The 22,284-nt window shown below is 40.9% G+C and overlaps 1 pseudogene; it reads right to left on the reverse strand.

The window, feature by feature from the left end:
- Positions 1-3,483: 3,483 nt before the first annotated feature.
- On the reverse strand, positions 3,484-5,881 carry LOC128585523 (mitochondrial folate transporter/carrier-like; annotated as a pseudogene).
- Positions 5,882-22,284: the final 16,403 nt, after the last annotated feature.

The following is a 22,284-nucleotide window of genomic DNA, read 5'->3' on the forward strand; positions in this document are numbered from 1 at the left end:
GCTTCCACTTCTATAAAAGCCCAAGCTCACTTCTCCATCTTGATTCCAACTAACCAATGAGAAAGGTAGCCATGGGCTGGAATTTTTGACTGGAGATAAAAAGGAAAAGACTGAATCAGTCAGGGAGTGTGGCCATTTAGATTCTGGTCTGCCATGGCTTCCCTGGCTGGAATAAAGCCCTTCCTCTTTTAAACAGGGTGTGTGGGTGTTCTTTCTCTCCATTGGGCCTCATCTTCCTGCAACAAAATCATAGCATGTAAAGCTAGAGTTTCGTTGCCAGCTGCCCATCCCTAAGCATGCTTCTTTGTACATTAAGCATGTCTCATTAGCATGTGAAATCTCCACCACTGGGCATTAAAATGAAACAAAAGGTCTATGAGTGGTCAACTTTGGGTTCCATCTTGGCAGTAATCAATTCATGCTGGCTTTGACTGGGGCTGGTGGACACCCACTCCAATGGTTGCTACAGTCCTGTTAAAGCACAACCACCTTCTATTCAAACAGTGTGTTAATTGTTTTCAAAACTTTTGCTCAGTGTTATAAGCAGACTTAAGCTTTGGTTCAAACAGGTAGCCAAAGTCCACCTCCTATACCACCTTATTACCTCCAGGGATTGATTCTTCCCAAAGTCACACTGTTGTACAATTACATGAAGGCTTTCACCTCTGCTGTAGCAATAGATTACACTCTTTGAGGCTGCTGTCTGCTCGGGGCACTGGTGATCTCTGGCTGTAGTACCTCAGTAGAGGTACTGGCCCACTGCTACTATTTCTAATCACACTTGTTTAAAGGTAGGTGATGACATTTTCCTACAGTCTATCATCTGTTAACAGCCTCCAAAGGATGACTTAGTGTCAGTCTCAAAAAACAAACAAACAAAAACAAACCCATGTATGGGTACAATTTTCCACTGAGAAATACTTTTTAAAATCAAGGTGATATTTTACCTCTGTTTTTAATTGCAAAAAGAAAGAAAATATGAATACATCTCTGTAATTTTGAATCATACAAAATTCTTAGTGGCTATTTTCCTAATAGTTCGTCTCAGGGATATAACTGGTTTATTTTGGCACTTTATTGAATAAAATATATGCACTTATTTCCAGAGATAATACTTGATGAAAGAAAAAGGCTCTTTTTTTCCCACTTAGAATAATAGTAAAATCAAATAAAATGAATTTAATTCATTGACTGGAAGTTTGGTAAAGTAAGTATTCTTAATTTCAGGACATTGTACATATATGGTAAGTGGCAGATAATGATAATTAGGAGGTTCTTTAGTTGAGCTTTCTAAAGCTAAATATTAGTGTGTGCTGACAGTATACATAACATAGAAATTAATCCTTAGATTGAAAATTTAGGTATAATTGCCACTAATCATTTTAATTGTGTAATTGCCTAGTCTGAATAGGCTGCTTGCTGTAGCTGTGTTGTCAATAACTTTGTAATTAGGTCTATATGTCTTGAGAAACAAAATAATTCAACACTGTGTTTTCCCCCAATAGAACCATTAAGCAATGAAGTCAAAGGCAAAATAGGCCCCTGCAAATATGCTCAATTAACAACTCATAGATTGTAATGTTTTCCCCAAATCCCTAGGCTAACTATCAAGATTTTTCTCTCATTCCAAATAAAAATAGCTTTATCTCTTTTCAGCTTTAATAAATGTTCGATTTTTTAAATCTTCATACAATACAGAAATGTATAAATAAAAAAATAAAATCAGCCTCAATATCTCCACCTAGATATAATCACTGCTAATATTTTCTTTTATATCGTCCAGATTTTTACTATCTATACAGACTGACTTTTATGAAAATTGGATTGCTTTCAAACAATGTCCCTTATCTTGCTTCTTTTACATATTATATTATTAAAATACTTTGGAATATACTCATATACATACAGTCTATTTCTTTAATATACTTTTTCAACATATATACAAGGTTCATAAAGTTCATGTATAAAATTGCACATGAAATTTATGACACCTTGTATTTCCTTTATTTCCATTTTTGAAATACATTTACTACATTTCTTTTTTGCTACTTAAAGTATATTAAGAATGTTTATTAAAGTACTTCTTTAATTAAAGTACTTCTTATACTTTAATAAACATTCTTAATATACTTTACCTACTTTATTCACTTAATAAATTTTTACATTGGAATTACTTGGCCAAAGAAAATATATATAACTCAAAAGATCTGGTTAAATACGTCCAAATTTTTCTCCAAAATGGTTACATGAATTTCCTGTCTCATACATAGTGTGTGAAACAAACTGTTTCCTAATATTCTCACTAACACTGGTTCTTTTATTTTTTTTTTTGATCATTTCATCTTCATTTTAAAAACAATGCCATTTCCAAGATATAAAAAAAATCCCTATTTTCAAAGACCTACTTAAATATGGCCTTGAAAACCACAACGTTTTATTTACAACAAGTAGATGATAGTTTAACAGCACTCCTAGATGCTTATGATAAATAAAAAGGCATCCCCTTGGGGTAGGCCTTTATATTTCGATATCTACAATGACTCTTAAGTGAAATTAATAATGGCCGTTAATGTAATTTGTATTTCAACCTGAATTTGAGTGACCAATGTACATTTATCATTTATCTGGGAAAGGCCCACATATGCAAAAATTTAAGCAGAAAGTTAAAGCTTCTCATTTCCAATTTGTCAGACAACACATCCCAACATTCAAGTATCTCTGAAAGGTGATCTGTTTAGCATCTCCAATAAATGATTTATAGCCACATATGTTAAATAAAGGCCAACATAGCTGAATCCTAGAAGTTCAGATTTAAAAAATTTATACTAAGTACCACTACCCCCCCCAAAAAAAATCTAGATCCATGGAAATCTCTGGGGGGGGGGGATTAACGATAACGATAACCAATGTCACGTTTCTCAGAGAAGTACATAACTTCTGAATTTTCTGTACTTAATGCATCACAATTGAATCAAAACTAAGGAACATTTAAAGTCATTTTTTTCTCACTGGTCTGGATGAACAACATCTTATCCCATAATCCCGAAAGTTTTTTTGTTTTTGTTTTTGTTTTTTTGCAGTTTTTGGCTGGGGCTGGGTTTGAACCCTACTCCTTTGAGCCACAGGTGCCTCCCCAAAGTTTAATTTACCCTGGAAATACACAATGGTGACATTCTTGCAAGAAGCTATTTTCTTGGTATTGCACAAAGGTTAATTTTAAAGCCAACCCAGGCAATACGTTCAGAAAAAGCAGCACATTCTAATCAATTTAGCAAATGTTGCAAATCAACTTTAGTTGAAAAATGAAATGAAGAGATTTGTGGAACTATACATGATGTCAGTCTCGGCACTGTGGGGACCACAGTCATTTCAGGCGGAGTATCCAAATCCCACATCTATGGGGAAGGCAAAAAGCAGAAAACATGGAAGTCAGCAGTCTTCTGACTTCCAATAATTATAGACTAATTTTGATTATGAGCCATGTTACTCTGCAGCATTCTTCAGAGTTCCCACCTCAAATATAAAAGATCTTGTTGCCACCTTGAGCAGATACATTGGAATTATTTCTTTTGGCTTACTTTCTCTTTCCTTCAGTAAAAAACGAGAGACATTTTCATATACCACAAAGTTAATACAGCAGGCTGCAGTCCCTCTAATCACATTGGGGGCAATTCCTTTGTAAAATCATCCCTGTGATAACATCATGACCCCACTGCAACAAGTGTCGATCCTGAAGACGAGCTCTCACCGCTTGGTATGGGTCTGCTGCTGCCATAGCAAATATTTTGGATAGTGCTGCAACAGACGTGTATTCATTCCACTGTGCCCAGCTGTGCTTCTGTTAATCTACGGATTTGCTGGTTTTACTCCAACTTTAGAGGTTTACCTGCCATAAACTGGAAGGCGCCATGGGATGTTCCAAACAGCCCAGGAATAAATCCTTTATGCAACCCAGGCACCCTGTCCTATTTATATATTTTCACAAGTGTATGGAACATTCCTTTGTTCATTCTCGCCGCTGTGGAGAATTAGCAACACCAGAGCACTACTGTAACATCAGGCGAGTTTTCGTTACGGTTGGTGGGTTTGTAAGGCAGAAGGTGGTGGCTCCAGCTGCAGTAGCTGAGCTGCGTTTTTCTGTTGCCTCTAACCATTCACCTCTTCCCTGCAATGATTTGATTGCACTGTAAAAGAAAAAGTAGAGTCCCCAGCAGAAGCCTGCACCCCAGACATTTGGTGTTACTCCTTGATAAAGTCCCCGTAGTCTAAATGGCAGTCGAGCTATGTAAAATTCCTTTATATTTCGCTCTTAGTCCCAATCCATCACTCGCTGCGAAGCAGATTTTCACCAGGTCGAGCGGGTGCAGAGCGAGGTTGGACAAGACTCCTCTACTCACACTGGCTACCAGGTTGTCACATCGGATGTGGCGGAAGACTGTGCTCCTACGACCTGGTCGCCCACTGGCCTTGGCAGGGCATAGGCTCCGGGGTGCCCACGGCAGCGGAGGTGGGGCCAGATGCAGTGGCCGCCACCGTGGGGACCATCGCGCGCAGGAGCTGGAACCGCAGGGGCGAGCTCACTTCCAGAACCCGGGATAAACTCACTAAGTTCTTATTAATACTTCCATTTTTTTCCACTCTAGTTTGGTTTAGTAAAGTCCAGGGAGGAACAGCAAAGAAGAGGCAGTCTGGGGTAATGTACACGTTCATTTCCTTGATTTGTAATGTTATTACCTATGTCAAAGCCTAGAAATTGTGCCCTTCAAATATGTGCAATTTATTGTATTTCACTTGCACCCAAAAAAGGCTTTATAAAAGAAAAGAACCCCTAAACAAGGCCAGGTTAAAAAAAAAAATTTGTTTGTTTGGGCGGCGCCTGTGGCTCAGTCGGTAAGGCGCCGGCCCCATATGGAGGGTGGTGGGTTCCACCCCGGCCCCTGCCAAACTGCAACCAAAAAAATAGCCGGGCGTTGTGGCGGGCGCCTGTAGTCCCAGCTACTCGGGAGGCTGAGGCAAGAGAATCGCGTAAGCCCAGGAGTTGGAGGTTGCTGTGAGCTGTGTGAGGCCACGGCACTCTACCAAGGCCATAAAGTGAGACTCTGTCTCTACAAAAAAAAAAAAAAAAAAAAATTTGTTTGGTTTTATATTTCTTTGGTTATTAGAAAACGTAAATATACTATCTTAAATGCTACTAGCTACTAGGTATTTTTTTCCTTATTGATTTGTGAGTTCCATTTATATGTATATATAAAATACATATACATTTCAATTGTATTAACTTTATTAATATTAACTATATAAATAGTTATATATTTTATAGTTTTATAAAGAGTTTGTACTCTTTGTAAACATCTTTTCCTACTTAGCCTATTTTGATTCTTGTGCATTGGATCACCAGGTTTCAAATATTTATCATACTTTGTCATATATAATGTTCTCCCATGTATAATGTGTACCCACGTTTTGGGACCCAAACTTTCAGAAAAAAAAATTTTAATTTTTTTAAAGGAGAGCTGAAGTGGCTGTTCAGCAACCAGGTGAGAGCCACCCACCACGGAGAAGCTGGGGGTGAGCCCAGGCCACAGGTGAGAGTGGTCTGGACAACCTCAACACCCACCTACCCCGATGTTCCCTCCCGGCCCACCCTGGTCCCCACGTTTCCCAGTCTCACCCATGCCTTTTGGTGGGAACGTGGCCGCGGCTGCTCCTCTGAGAACCCTAGTAGGTTTATTTCCCAGGAAGCCAGTGTGAGGGGCCAGGGCTGGCCTTGCCCTTTCTGGGTTGCCTCAGCTCTCAGGGAGCTGACCCAGTTCTGAGGCCCCCGGGACACTGCACTGAGGAGGAGTCCTCCCCGATGACACCCTGGTGAAGTCCTCTGCATTTACATTTCTGTTTGGTGACTAGCAGTGACTTCCTTGGGCACGTGGCAGAAGGAATGACACCAGCCTTTCCCAAACTTGCATATCCTACAAATCACCCAGGGGACTGGTTTAAATAAGACTCCTGAACCACACGCACATACCCTGAATTAACTCTCCAGGAGAAAGACCTGGGTGTCCAGTTAGTTAACAAGCATCCTAGATGGTTCTTCCTATTGGCAAGTTTGAGAAATTATACCAGCTCAACTCCTTGGTTCAGACAAGTCATAGGCTCAAAATTACAGTCTACCAGCTCAGGCACCCCCACCAACAGACAAGGGTGAGAACAGGAAACGAGAGAAGGTGAGGATGAAGGAGGGGACAGTTGGGGAGGTCACACTCAGATCATCCAGACCACTCTCACCTGCCACTGGGGCTGACTCCTGCCTTCTCCACGGTGGCAGATTCTCTTGCTTCTTGCAAGAGAAGGGGGCATCACTGCACCATCACTTCCGCCCTTCCTCAACCACGATCCCAACATTAACCACTGTGTCACTGTCAGCGGAGTGCCAGCTTCCAAGATGATGGCAGCAGGGTCTGGCACAATAGTCTGGGCAGGCTAGAGGCTCCTGCAGCTGTGGTGCCTACCCAGTGAGGGGACAGCCAGGGATTGGGATAGCATGGTGAGGGCACAGTTATGATATTCCAGGATATTATTCTGCATTTTTATATCATTATTGCTTTCTACAGTTACACTTTTAATGCATATGCAAGAATAAAAGAATTTAAAATATGTATATAGATAAGGAATTAGTATTACCCATGTACAATGCACATCCTTATTTTTCCCTCAAAAATTTGGGCAAAAACAGGGCATTATACATGGCAAAATACATAAGAAGCTAAATCCATCAATCTTATTCTAAGTTGTCCTGTAGCAGTGTTTCTGAACCCATAACATGTTCCAAAGTTTAAGGTCAAATATGTTTTGAAGGAGGTCTAACCACTGTCTCCTGGTTACCTGTTAGAAACTCAACCAGAGGAACCAAGGTGGACTTCAGAAGACAGGAGGCCACTCAACTTTCTCTGAATCCATGTCTTGCTAAATGGCAAATGTTCTCCCAGCACTCACAAAGAATCATACACTAGTCTTTATAAACAACTTATACTATGTCAAATCAGAAAATTGAACTTATTTGGCCATTATAGCCTACAAAAATGGCAGTTTCAAATGGTTTGATTTAACACGCAGACTCAGGTAACACATCAGAGATTTGGGATTCTAAATCACTCAGTAACATTGACCTGAAAATAGAGTTGGATTTCATAGATGCAAAGTCCCGTGCACTGGGGTAATATTTTGATCTACCTACATAAACATCCTCTGGTGCTGGCAGAGATAGAGACCACAAGAACTGCTGCAGCAGGCCTGCCGGAATGCTGTTCATTTCTAGGGCCTGGCAAGGGGAAGCCCAGCTCAGCCCATGCAGAGCTTCGGCGCACTGGTGTTTAGATTGCTCACCACCTAGCATTGGCTTCCCTCTTATTCTGTTTCCTCATCAGTACTGCAGAGAAAAGGAAAGACAGAAAGTGAAGCTTATCCCAAACTGAGGGCCTCTGCAACATGAAGAAAGGCTGGGTTTGGGGGAGACAAGCACATAGCAGAGGACATATTGGTCTTCACTGGGCCACTGAGGGTGCCAACCAAGGGGACAGCTCTGACATTTATAAGCAGGAACTGGAGACATACATAGAAACAAGAGAACCAAGAGGCACAGCTCTTCAGAAAAGCAGGACGTGGAGACAGCACAGAATGAAGAGACGTGAGCTTGAAGAAACACCACAGAGCTGTGAGGATGTAGAACTAAAGGCTTTAACGGGAGATTGCTGCTGTCCTGGGGGGAAGGAGGGATGCCTGCCCCTCAGAAAGAGTAGAAGCTGTGTTCCTAAATAGGTAGCACTCAGTTTAGCACTGATTTTAGCAGAGATCAAAGTAAGATTCTGAAGGAAATCTAATAGACTTTACAAAGGCAGAAATAATATCGTTGAGAAGAGGAAGTGAAATTTTCTAAATTTTAATAAGAAATAGGAGTGTCTTAGATAACATTTTCAAAAAAATGAAGCAATTTACATGGTTGGTGAGATTTTTCCAGGTGACACAAGAAAGTGTCATGATTATAACCTCCTCATGGTGATTACCACCAGCGGACTTTGAAATTCACAAGAGATACATTTAAGATATTTGAAATGGATTTGGGGGCCAACGAGCAAAGATGAACCTAATGGCCCTTTCTCTTTCTCTTCTATTTTTTCCATCCATGGCTTTCCCTCGCTCTACCAAAAGAACATGGATCTCTGCCATGTTACTTTTTTTCTATGCTTTTTTTAATCAAAGAAATGATTACTTGCCATTATCTGACACATATCAGGCAGCCAATGCAATCATGTTAGTTTGTCATACTGAGGTCAAAGTAAAAGACCAGTGGAGCTTCAACTAGGCATTGCCCCTTCACAGTATCAGTGCGTGTTGGCGTGACTTCATACAGCTTTGTGAATAGTCAAGGAACAGGAGACAGAGGTTGATCAGCCATGGAGTGCCTAGGTCAGTGATTCTCAACCAGTGTGCCATGAGAGAATCTTAGGTGTGCCGTGAGAATTTTTAAAGATCATTGATTAAATTATTTACTAAAGTTCAAAGCACAGTAAGTACATTTTTTACCTTTTTTTTTTTTTGATCAACATAATTTAAGTATGCCACAGAAGTTTAACTATAGGTTCAAGTGTGCCATGAGATTAAAAAAAACCACTGGTCTAGATTAAACATTATTTCTAGGTAAGTCTGTGAGAGTGTTTCCAGATGTGGTCATATTTGAATCTGTGGATTCCATAAAGCAAATGGCTTCCCCAATGTAATAAGCATCACCCAAACCACTGAGGGTCCAAATAGAACAAAAAGGTGAAAAAATGAAGACTTCGCCTCTATTTCTTCTCCTGCCCACACTCCGGGATTTATACCATCCTCTCCTCTGGTTCTCAAGCCTTCAAATTCAAGCTAGAATTACACCACTGGCTTTCCTGGGTCTCCAGCTTGCAAATGGCAGATTATGGGACTTCTCTACCTCCATAATCATATGTGCCAATATTTTATAATAAATTTCTCTAGAGAGACATACACAGTTGAATAAATGTGGGCACTGGCCACCCACACGTACATAGTTGAAAACGCACATAAAACTTTGATTCCCCAAAACTTAACTATGAACAGCCTTCTGTTGAATAGAAGCCTTACCAATAACATTGTCAATTAACACATATTTTATATGTGACAAGTATTATATACTATAATCTTACAATAAATCAATCCAAACAAAAGAAAATGTCACTAAGAAAATCATAAGGGAGAGATACTATTGTAACTACAGTAGAGTAGTTGTAGAGAAACGACAGTTACTATTTGGTAAGTGGAAGTGGATCATCATAAGGCCTTCATTCTCATGATCTCCGCACTGGGCAGGCTGAGAAGGGGAAAAGGGGAGGGTTGGTCTTGCTGTGTGGGGGCGGCAGAGGCAGAAGTGGATAAGGTGGAAGGGGAAGCAGGAGAGGTGGGCACACACAGTGTAACATTTATTCCTAAAATTCCCCATATAAGTGGACCCACACAGTTCAAACCCATGTTGTTCAAGGGTCAACTATATGTATTTTATCAGTTCTGTTTCTCTAGAGGACCCTGACAAATACACAGTCTCAATGCAAACTCCATATCCCTAGGAATCATTTATTCATTCAACATATATTTCTTGAGGGCCTGGGCACTGGGAATATAACAGCGAACAAAGTAAAGTTCTTGCCCACATGGAACATGTATTCCAGTGGAATCATATCTTAACTGTTATGTTATATTGGATCCTAGCCAACCGTTCCTATCACTACCATTTGGACATAACTACTGAGCAGCATTTTCACAGACAACACCAAAAATTGGGCAGTTTAGTAACATGAACACTAGAATTTAATGGAGCAACTTAGGTTTTATTTCGGTCCTGGGTATTTCTCATGCTTGTGACTATCTTGCCTGAGTTGGAACCGTAGGGGAATACTGGTACCAGCGGTGCAATGCAGCATTTCTTCACGGGTTATTTTTTCTGCCCCTTGAAGAATAGAAGTGAGGCTATATTAATATGCAGATTGCATTTTGACTCAACATGTAGCATGAATCAGGGATTGTTTTTAAACTACTCAAAATGGCTTTGCGAAGAAATGTTTTGAGTTTTACCACTGCTCATTATCTCTAAGTCAGATTGAAATTGTGGATACCAGCATAATTTAACCCTCATTCCTAACCAATGTGGAAGAAGCAATAAATCCCTGAAGCGTAAGTACTCACTTCCCATATCCTCCCACACACTGTAAACCCTCTGGAGGACACTTGCTCAGTAGAGAACATAAAGGCCCAATCTGGGGTGGAACTTTGAACCCAGTTTGTACCCGCCACAGGAGAAAGCGAGAGGTGTCCCTCAGGAGCCGTCCATGTCCTGCCCACCACCTGCACTGCCCATCCAGGATGAGAAGGTCCAGACCAACAGTCTCCAGGCCTGAGGAGCTAGTGAGTAGAGTCTTTTTATTCCCTTCTAGAATCTGCTGGCATTCAAAGTGCATAATTTGTGGAAACATGTACCTGGATAAGTGAAAGAGGCTGTCTATGATTTAAACCAGCCCTGAAGCCATTCTGTAATATCTCGTAAATGGAACACCCTCTTCTTACCATTTAACTCACAAGTGTGTCATAAAAATTTAATAAAGTAATTTAGTCTTAAGCGGTCTAACACAAAATATATAATATAAACACTCACTAATTTTTTTTTAGTATCAGTTATGGTTATTTAATCTATTAAAAGGAAATGTCTAAACATACTATTGCATGGCACAGATGCGATTTCTGGGTTGACAAAATGTAGACAATCCATGGCCATCAATCAAATGCCACCCATCACAGGAATGAAAGGGAAGAAAGCAGTACAAGTATCCCTACTCTGCATTCCAGTTATTTAACTTCTGAATATAAAGACAAGCTAAAACTGGAAAGAACAAGATGGTTGAGTAGGAGGAATTGCCTTTACACAGGTTAAAAAATATCACCTCTTGGTTAGGTAACCACAACCTCTTTTCTCAAATATCAATATTAATCACCACAATTCTTTAATTCTGATGCAGTCTTGTAAATACACGTACAAGAATAAAATTATAATAATTACATTCAAAATACAATCACAGCAGTAATTATGCTCAATTCATTGGGGAATATGAAAAGCGATTTTGAGAGGAAATATTTTTAAACATCTCAAATTCACTTCTGAAAATGAACCAAATGTTTTAGAAGAAATTTAATTGAGCAAGAAAGATCAAAGGTGCTCAAACACAGCAGTGTTCTTTGACAATCCAAGAGTTTGATCTTTATGTTACATTCAATCCTGTCGGTGATGTAACTAACTACTTTTACTCTTCATGAGGTTTATTACCTCAGATACACTCCTGTCATTTCTACATGGAGATTTTGAATTTAACCAAGGAAGTTACTTGTCAAGGACTTAACTGTAATAAAAAATCTTTTATGGGTGGTGCCTGTGGCTCAGTGGGTAGGGCGCCGGCCCCATATACCGAGGGTGGTGGGTTCAAACCCAGCCCCAGCCAAACTGCAACAAAAAAATAGCCGGGCATTGTGGCGGATGCCTGTAGGCGCAGCTACTCGGGAGGCTGAGGCAAGAGAATCGCCTAAGCCCAGGAGTTGGAGGTTGCTGTGAGCTGTGTGATGCCATGGCACTGTACCGAGGGCAATAGAGTGAGACTCTGCCTCTACAAAAAAATAAAATTAAATTAAATTAAAAAAATAAAAAATCTTTTATTTGAGGGCATGTTTAGAGAGAGAGTTCAGTAAAAACAAAGACACCTGATTTACTATTGCCAATCAATGAGCTAACTCAAAAATTGATTTTAAATGTAGTTCAAAAACTGTAACACAGCAGTATAATGTGTTTGGATAATTTATGAGATCATGATTCTTCCCATGAGTCCCCCACATCCTTCTTTTAATGTTTAACACATTAAGTTACTTAGGTAACTGCTCTGTGATTGTAAAGGAGAATATACACTTAATTCCCATGTTCCTAGAGGAAGTTTATTCGCGTAGAACAGCTCTCTCCACTTGTAGATTAAGGCCTGTCACAGATATTTGTTCAATGACTTCACTGTTAATAGATTACAAAATCGCGCTGCTCTATTTTAATCTCCCTACAAGGTCTTTTCCTTGGAAATATTAAATATTTGGAATTTAAAAGCACCAAGGTCATAACCATTCACTCTTAGTCATGTAGGTTCCAACAGACTCCTTGAAGAGTTAAAGTAAATTAAAGATTTCACACAGTCAGTGTTTTTTTGGGTGGGGTGGGGTGCAGGGAGCTGAAGAGTTTTTAAACTCCAGACAAATTCCCAGCCTAGTAATTTCTCAAAATGCCCTTTTGTTACTCAAGCTTTTCAAAAATTCTAAAAATATAACCTAAAACAAAAACTTTATTTGAGGTATGATCACATAAAGAAGCTGCATACCGTGTCTTCTGGATGAGGCATTTGTAAAGACAAGTTTTATACTTCAAGAGAGCAGATAAAACCACCTACATTTTTCAATCTTCTTCAAATTCCAGACTTCATACCATTTGACAAATTTCCCACCCCAGTTTTGCCTCTTTCATGTTTACATGGATGGAGCTGAAACATATTCTTTTTAGCAAAGTATCTGAGGAATGGAAGAAAAATTATCTAATGTACTCAGCCCTACTATGAAACCAATTCATAGCTTTCATATGAAAGCTATAACCCACTTATAGCCCAAGAATATGGGCAAAGGGGAGAGGGAGGGGAGGGGGGAGGATGGGTGGAGGGAGAGTAATTGGTGGGACCACACCTATGGTACATTTTACAAGGTACATGTTAAATTTACTAAGTGTAGAATATAAATGTCTTAACACAATAACTAAGAAAATGCGGCGAAGGCTATGTTAACCAGTTTCGTAAAAGTATTTCAAATTGTATATAAAACCAGCACATTGCACCCCATAATTGCATTAATGTACACAGCTATGATTTAATACAAGAATAAAAAAGCAAGAAAGTTAGACATATTTCCTGGAGATAGCGTATAGTTAGGCTATGTTTTTTCATCCATTCAGCCAGGCTACGCCTTTTAAAAGACTGTTCTCATTCAGTGTTAACATCACTACGTGGGATACTGCTCTGTTCATCATATTGGATGATACCTTGATACATCATTTTCCCTCTTGTGTTATTATTTTATGATACCTATGAGCTTTAACTTTTGGATCTTTTTTACATCAGTGTGTATCTATTATGTTGTTCCCTGTATAATGCCATTAGTTCTGAGTATTTCCTGTAGGATAGGTCTAGTAGTGACAAATTCCCTTAGTTGTTTGTCTTTGTTTCTCCATCATTTATGAAACTTGGTATTGCATTTTTATGTATCATAAATTCTTGATGCACAGTTGTTCTGTTTAAGAAGACTTAGAATGTGGCTCCAGTCCCTTTTGGTTTGGAAGGTCTCTGTTGAGAAATATGCTGTTAGCCTGATGGGTTTTCCTTTGTTGCTTTTATCTTCATGCTTACAGAATTTTCTCCTTCATTTTGACTTTGATCACATGGATTACTATGCGTCTTGGAGATGTCCTATTTGCTATGAATCTCAGTGTTCAATGACCATCATGTATCTGAATGTCTAGCAATACCAGGGAAATTTTCTGTAATAATTCTCTCAAATAAGTTTTCCATGATTTTTGGTTTTTCTTCTTAGATATTGCTTTGCTTCACATAGCACCATATTTGTGTGAGTGGTTTTTCGTTCGTCATTTTATTTTTTCTGCATCTTTGACCAACTTGAGTCATTTAAGCTCTTAGATCCTTTCTTCCGCTTTGTTTAAAAACAATTGATCTCATGGAGACAAAGAGTAGAATGATGTTACCAGAGGCTGGGAAGGGTAGTGGGGATAAAGTGAGAATACAAAACTATACAGTAGTTAGTTACATAGAATGAACAATTTTGTTTTGTACATTTTGTTTGATAGCACAAGAAAATGACTATAGTCAACAGTAAGCTAGAGTATACTTTAAAATGACTAGAACAGTGGAACTGGAATGTTCCTAACATAAAGAAATGATAAATGCCTGAGGTGATGGAAAGCTCAATTGCCCTGATTTGATTAATGCATATTGTCTGTCTGTATCAAAACAGCACATATACCCTATAAAGATATACTACTATTATGTACCCATAATACTTTTCTTAAAAAACAAAGGGAAAAAAAGAAATAGAAACTAAAACAACCTCAAAAAAACCCTAAGTTTTTCACCCTGACCAGTTGGGTCTTAATGATTACATTTGTGAATCTTGGCTATAACCTTATAGGTGAATTGTATCAACATCGTAGGTGACAGGGGTCCTATGGATCCCAATAGAACATTATGTCATCTGTGATTTTTTGGCTTCATATTATTTCATTAAGAAAACAATCTACCAAGACTTTAAATGTAGAAGTTAAATACATGACTTCCAATGGAGGACAGAGACAAACATAGAGATTGCAAATCATTAAAATGAAGTCCATGCTTTCATATACACAAATCAATCATATTTTTAAAAAGGAGATCTTGGACATTTTGGCATTTCTCTCAAAAAAGAATATCATACTTCTTACTCACCTTAATAAAATCAGAAGTTTTAAAAAAAATGTATATATATAAATGTTAATTAGTCTTTCTATACATCAGCATCAGAAATGTACTTTTAAAATATACCATAATTGGCTTGGCACCCGTAGCTCAGCAGCTAGGACACCAGCCATGTACATTGGAGATGGCAGGTTTGAATCCAGCACGGGCCTATCAAACAACATTGACAACTACAACCAATATATATATATCTATATATATAGCCAGGCACCTGTAGTCCCAGCTACTTGGGAGGCTGAGGCAAAAGAATCGCTTCAGCCCAAGAGTTTGAGGTTGCTGTGAGTTATGACACCATGGCACTCTACCCAGGGTGACAGCTTAAGACTCTGTCTCAAAAGAAAAATATATATATATATACATATATCAATCATAATTATCTATAATTTACCTATTAGTAATCCAACAAAAATGTTGTAACATAACTATTAAATAATTAATAAGTCTATGGCCATAATACCTGGAGCACACCCAATCTCATCTTAAAAAGTCATAAAATTTTACTAAGAGATATGAACTTGTATAAATAAATGAATCTGTGCCATTTCCATAAATAGGAAGAATTGATATTTTAAAAATGCAAATTCACCCTCATACTGATCTCTAACTTTAATACAATAGCAATCAAAATCCTCCCAGAGACTGTTGTAGAGTTGATAGACTAATCCTATAGTTCATACTGTGAATTCACATTTTACAAAAGTACAAAAACTGAATATTGATGATACGCATCAACTATAGGAATTATGAAGGCTTTAGTTATAATTATAACATTTCATTACTCAAGAAAAAGGTTAGCAATCTGAGGCAATATGGCAAAATGTTAATGTATGTTAAATCTGGGGCGTTGGCACATGAGTTTGTATTATAATTTTTTCTGAACTTTTCTCTTTTAAAATTTTGCATAATTTAAGTATTTTTAGAAGGCAAGCCAGTGATGTTGAGTGCTGCTATGAGAACAAAATGCCTGCTCCATCATCCTGTAGATTTGGTATCATAGCCATTCCTGCCAACTTCAGCAAGCTGATAGTATGAGGTGAAGGGGCACAGATGGGTTGGGCTGAGTACATGGAGTGAATATAGGACATGAGGTTTAAAAACTCATGTGTTGGGCAGTGCCTGTGGCTCAAAGGAGTAGGGCACCAGCCCCATATACTGGAGGTGGCAGGTGCAAACCCAACCCTGGCTAAACACTGATTAAAAAAAAAAAAAAAAGTGTTTTTTTGAACTAATCCAACAAAATGAAAGTTGTGTGCATGGCACAGAAAGCTGCACAAAACTACCTCTGTCCTCAAAGAGCTAACAGTTTGATGAGGCCATTTTCTCAGCCCTCTTCTCCCCCATGGGTGGCATGACGCCCCCGGAGGCTCTGGTGGCATCACAGCATGGGAGAGGTGGCTGACCTGCAATGGCGCTGCACAGGAATCAGGACCCATGCTCTCTAGTTGCTGCCTCTATCCCCACTGACAAACTTGGGTGTTTGTGATTCTGGTGCATTTCCAGTACCATGGCACATGCCGCCATCCACAGCTGAAGCCTTTCATCACAACCATGAGGCAACTATAATCTTCTGGTCTTTCACTCCTTCATTATTTCCTGAAACATGGGGGGAGCCTGGGCAACTGGAGGAGCCTCTGCAACTTTCAGGTGCTTTATTATGTCACTGTGGAGTCTAGAAAGCTTGGAGGGGTGCTCCTTCCTGGAGAGTCACCCTGGGTGGGTGTAGGTAAACGACAGGCTCCAGGTATCCTTCCAAAAGCCACTCACCGCACCAACTTGACTTGCTTCTTTGTCTAGAAATCCACTGTCCTTAACCCAAGAAATGTAATCCAGGCAAGGCAACAGAGCAGTGGGATGTCATTCTCTTCCCATCTGTATCTGCATTCTACCAGAGTGAAGGTTCTTCAACATAAAAGTTAAAAATCAGTGTTTCTGTCCTCTAATTCTTTCTACCCTGCTACCATCAATGTTTTATTATTAAAATGTTCAAATATACGGAAAACTTGAAAGAATTTTTCAATGGATACCAATATACTTCCCATTTGGATTCTACAATTAACAATTCATTTAGCTCTCTTTAGAGCATATCTATCCTCCATCAGTCTGTCGTCATTTTTTCATTTGTTTGGAAGTTGTTCTTGTAAATTCCTTTTTTATTATTTCAAAATACTAATGGAGTACAAATGTTTTTGTTATGCATTACCTTTTACAGTCCTTAGGTCAAGGCTAGTGTGCCCATCACCTGAATAGTGTTCATTGTACCTGTCCGGTAGGTTTTTACTCCTCCTCTACTCTCTCCCACCCCTCTCCTGGGTTTCCCATGACTTCTACATCTCTTTGTGCCCACATGTGCTCTTGGTTAGCTCCCAATTATTAGAGAGTACATGTGGTGTTTATTTTTCTATTCTTGAGATCTTTCCCTTAGGAAAATGGTTTCCAGTTCCATTCAATTTGCTGCAAAAAACGTCATTTCCTTCCTTTTCTTTGCTACATGCTCCATGGCATAATTATACCACATTATCTTAATTCACTCATGAATTGATGGGAATGTATGTTGATGCCACATCATTGTGACTGGGAATTGTGCTGCAATAAACATTCAAGTGCAGGTGTCTTTTTAAAAAGTGACATTTTTGTTTTTGTAACTACCCAGTATTGGGATTGCTGGGTCAAATGATAGGTCTACATTTATTTCTTAAAGAAATCTCCATAGTGTTTCCCATAGAGGTTGTGCTAATTTTCACTCCCACCAGCACTATCTAAGCATTGCTTTCTCGCTATATCTATACCACCATCTACTATTTTTTGACTTTCTAATAATATTCATTTTGACAAGGATAGGTGCTATATCTTTGTGATTTTATTGAGCCTCCTGGAGCTTCCCCTGTACAAGAACTGATGGGAAAAGGCATTCAGAGAGCTAGTTATTGTGGCCTTCAGGGAGGCGCTACAAAGGAAAGAGTGACTTAGACTGAAATTGGCCCATCTGAAAGCAGAAAGAAATGAAAACTATGGAATGCTCCTGGAGACCATTTCTGCCTGTGGCCCACAATCTGCAATCCGAGATGGCTAAAAATCCAAAGAAACGAGACCAGAGGCGGGAAAATGGCACACTTTGCTATCAGTGAACATTCCTGCTGGAAAGGCAGGGAAGAGTCATCCTTGGAGATGAAACTGGGCTGTGTTTCCACTCAACTACCTGCTGTCATGCACCCCAAGACTGAGAACAACCAACCTCATTGCAGAGAAGAAGCTGGGATGGAACTCAGGGACAAGAGGCAAATTATCCCAGCTGTTGTTGTATTTTATCCTTAGGCAGAAGCCTTTCAGCTGAGGGCCAACCAATTACCGGAGCCAATCCCTGAGACTAAGGCAGGGCCAGCTACTGGAAGGATTGAAGTTCCCAGGCCCAGTTTTGTAATTCAAAAGCTGTCATGACATGATGTCTGACTTTGGGTTACAAGTCCCTGGAACTCAGAGAATAGAAAGTGGGAGTAATAAGGAAGTTGCTTCTCTTTCTTTTTTTTTGGCCAGGGCTAGGTTTGAACCCGCCACCTCTGGCATATGGGACCGGCGCCCTACTCCTTGAGCCAGAAGCGCCGCCCAGGAAGTTGCTTCTCTTAAGCTTTAAATTAACTCCCAGAACTCTGAAGTTTTACAAACCTGAAGCAGAATCCTTAAAGATAACTCTTGAAAGGCGCACTTCCCCAGTCCTGGTCTGAGAGGTGGCTATGGAAGACACTGAGCAGGAGAGAACCTTCCAGAAAGTAGAATAGAGATCACTCAGACTGTTTATTAACATTCCAATTCCATAAGTCCTGATTGGGACTCTACTTTTAACAACCTAAATGGGCATATTCTGCAGACACACACATATATCACGTTAGGGGTAAAGAACACTCACTGAGGGTTTGTCCCGTCTGTTCAAATGGTCTCTTCGGACCAACCCCAGCTCCTGAAGCCCAGAAGCCTCAGCAGGAGAGCTGCAGACAGCCTGGGTGAAAATCTTGGGCCAGATGGACTATTTTCCCAGGAATCTTGCAGCCATGATTCCAGGGACATAATTTAAATTATAACCAAGAAAATGCAACTGACATTTAGAGCCAAGCATCAGATCTTGGGAGTAAAGTAAACTCATAAATGGGTCGTGACAAATGTGAGAACCAGGAGACACATGAGGGTGTGTGTTTAAGATGCACTTTTAATGGGTGCCTATCTGCCACAGTTGAGCTCCACAGCAGCTCCATGTGACCCTCCACTCAGACATTCATGAATCATAAGTCCTATCCTAGCACTGTCCAGCAGTGACAATCAGTGGTATTTGTCAGACTTGAACAATATAGCCAGGCCCACACACCCAGACCCAGGGGACAGGACTTTCTACAACTACCATTACATTGGGGCTTTGTTCAGCCCATTTAGGTCCCATGAGCCTAGTGTCCACCAGCTCATTGGAATAGATAGAAGAGGGAGAAAGATCGATGAGATGAATGAGCTAGAGAAGAGAGAAGAGAAAAACTAGCAGTTGTACTTCACAGAGAAGGTACAGCATGTACAAATCACCAGCATGGTGGCTCACACCTGGAATCCAAACACTCTGGAAGGCTGAGGTGGGTGGATCACTTGAGCTCAGGAGTTTGAAACCAGTCTGAGCAAGAGTGAGGCCCTGTCTCTACAAAAAATTGAAAAGCTTGGCTTGGTACCTGTAGCTCAGCAGCTGGGTCACCAGCCACACACACTGCAGCTGGCGGGTTCAAATCTAGCCCGGGCCTGCCAAACAACAATGACAACTACAACCAAAAAATAGCTGGGCATTGTGGTGGGCGCCTGTAGTCCCAGCTACTTGGGAGGCTGAGGCAAGAGAATCGCTTAAGCCCAAGAGTTGGAGGTTGCTGCGAGCTGTGACACCATGGCACTCTACCCAGGGCAACAGCTTGAGACTCTTTCTCAAAAAATAATTAAATAAAAATAAATAAAAATGAAAAAACTAGCTGAGTGTGGTGGTGGGTGTCTATAGTAGCAGCTGCTCAGAAGGCTGAGACGAGAGGATCATTTGAGCCCAAGAGCTTAGGTTGCTGTGAGCTATAACACCATGGCACTCTAGCCAGGGCGACAGAGTGATACTCTGTTTCAAGAAAGGAAGGGAAGGGGAAAGGAAGGAAGAGAAAGAAAGAGAACGAAAGAGAAGGAACAAAAGAGAAAGACAGAGGGAAGGAAAGAAAGAAGGGAGAGGGAAGGAAGGGAGTGAGTGAGGGAAGGAAGGAAAAAAAGAAAGAAAGAGAAGGAACAAAAGAGAAAGACAGAGGGAAGGAGGGACAGAGGGAGGGAAAGGAAGGAAGGCAGGGAGAGAGGGAGGGAGAACTCCTGGGTGATGGGCACCTTGAATAGACAGTGGGGGTATTTACAGTCAGAGCTGGTTTCCCTGGAGCACAGTTGTTAATGCACCGATGGTACTTTCTCATGCCAGCAGCAAACGTCCTCCACTCCAAGGCTTCTCTGCAGCCTCCAGTCAATGAGAAAATAGAGCTGACCGTCAGCCACTGACTTTGTGGCCTAGAGTAATCAATCACAGAACTGTCTAGAAAGGCTTCCTATTGTCAGACACACTGGTTTTCATTGCCCCAGGATAAGATCTATGCCAGCAACGAGAACTTCAAGGCACAGTGACACATTGACCAATGCCCCAGCAAAGGTGGCAGATGGTGGGGTAGGCACTTGCTGCCAAGCTGGGATGGCCGGAAATGGCCGGAAATACCTTCAGACGTCCTGTGTGGTGACCTGGGGGAAGTCTGGCTGGCCATGAGCCAGGATTGTTTATAAATGTTTGTCTCTCTTCCTAGATAGTTCTGCCCACCCACACATTTCACAGACTGGGATACAGAGTTCATTAAAGTTGAAGGGTGACTGTGCCAGGAACACCGCTTAACAGTAGTGGGACACTGTAACCATAAATGAAGAGGTCACTGCTGGCTCTACTGTGCAGAAAACACTCTTTTCACCAAAACCCATTTTCTCTTCATCTGGAGCACATGGCAAGACCAGACATCCACTGTAATATTTGTGAAATTGTTGGATGCCACTTCCGTGGGTGGCCTATAGACATCTCCCAGGTATCCAGGAATGGTGTCTCCTGTATCCATTCTGGCAGCTGGACATGGCTACATTGGAATCCACATGCCGAAGACACTGCAGCTGCCATCATTCTGGATTCCTGATTGTGGAGCCAACCAGGAGCATCAGGATTGGATTATTTTATGAAAAAGGGACGACAATCATTATGTTAAGCTACAAGGGAGTTGTTGCCAAAAAAGGCAGCACTACTTTAACAAATACACAGATTAATGTCGCATTTGTGGGACCCAGGTAATACTACCCAGATTTATGACTGGAACAGGAGAGATGGTTACACAGGTGGCCTGAGGAACCGTGACTAGAGAATTTCAATTGCAGTGTACAAAGAAAGCAAACTAACTGCTAAAAACACAGGCCCCAAAGTCAGGGTCTCCTGAAGGAAGTCATTTGCAAAAGGTAAGCAAAAGGTTTTAGCCAGGAGGCCCATGAGGGAACTGTGTTGCAGATCACGAAGAGAACATCAGGGCAGAGAAGCGAGGGCAGCAAGTTCCATTTCCCTCAGATGACAACACAGGGAGACCTGAAGGTATAAAGGGACTGTGCAAGTTCAGACTTCAGCCCCTACCTTTGACAGCCAGCACCCCATTCCCCAGCTGAGGCCTTTATCTACTGGCCTCACTTTTTTGGGGGGTGGGGGTTACAGTTTGGCCGGGGCCAGGTTTGAACCCACCACCCTCGGTATATGGGGCTGGCGCCCTACTCACTGAGCCACAGGCACTGCCCTACTGGCCTCATTTGTGCAAGCCTTATTCCTAAGGGTTGGGTCTTTCCCCAATTTCTTTCATCTAACCTTGGTCTGCACCTCTGCTTTAATAAATTTCATTATTTAGGTGTGGTAAGGCCAATAGACAAGGAGATGACTGCCTTTGAAAATTATTCTACGGCAGTTGCTAAAAGTATGTGTCTCAAGAGAGAAATCACTGGGGTCTGTCACGGGGAGGTGGGGGGGCACTGAGGGCCAAAGCTTTTATTTTGTGTTCCTCGGGGAGGAACGGAGGTAAGTGGACTTAGGATTGGCCAGTCTAAGTAAGTTCAATGAGCTCTCAGCCTTCAGGGCTGTCCCTGGCTGTCCCACACCTAGCCCTGATTAGGGAAGGTGGAGTGTACAGGAGATCCAGGTAATAAGAGCCCGACAGAGGAGGTTATATGTGGGTATGGACATAACCAGCTGTTCAAGAAGAGCAACTGATCAGCCTCCAACCTGGGTCCCAAACTGGATCAAGACACATTTGAAAAACCACAACCTGCCACACACTGACTGCCTCAGATTTTTTCTCACAAACTGTGGATTGCTGAGTATATGGCTGTGGGTGATGAGTCCCTTCCCAGAAGAGGAAGGAACTACTGTTTTCATTCCAGCATTAATTCTTAACCTTTGGAACAGCTACCATACCACTGCTTGCCAGCCACTTCTGGGATTCTATTAAGAGCACCCAGATACCCAGATGAGCATGCGGGCTGCAGAAAGCAGATGCCCCTGAGGCCCCTCTCCAGAGAATCAGGACTT

The sequence above is a fragment of the Nycticebus coucang genome, chromosome 5 (genome assembly GCF_027406575.1).
Source record: "Nycticebus coucang isolate mNycCou1 chromosome 5, mNycCou1.pri, whole genome shotgun sequence".
NCBI classification, from domain to species: domain Eukaryota; kingdom Metazoa; phylum Chordata; class Mammalia; order Primates; family Lorisidae; genus Nycticebus; species Nycticebus coucang.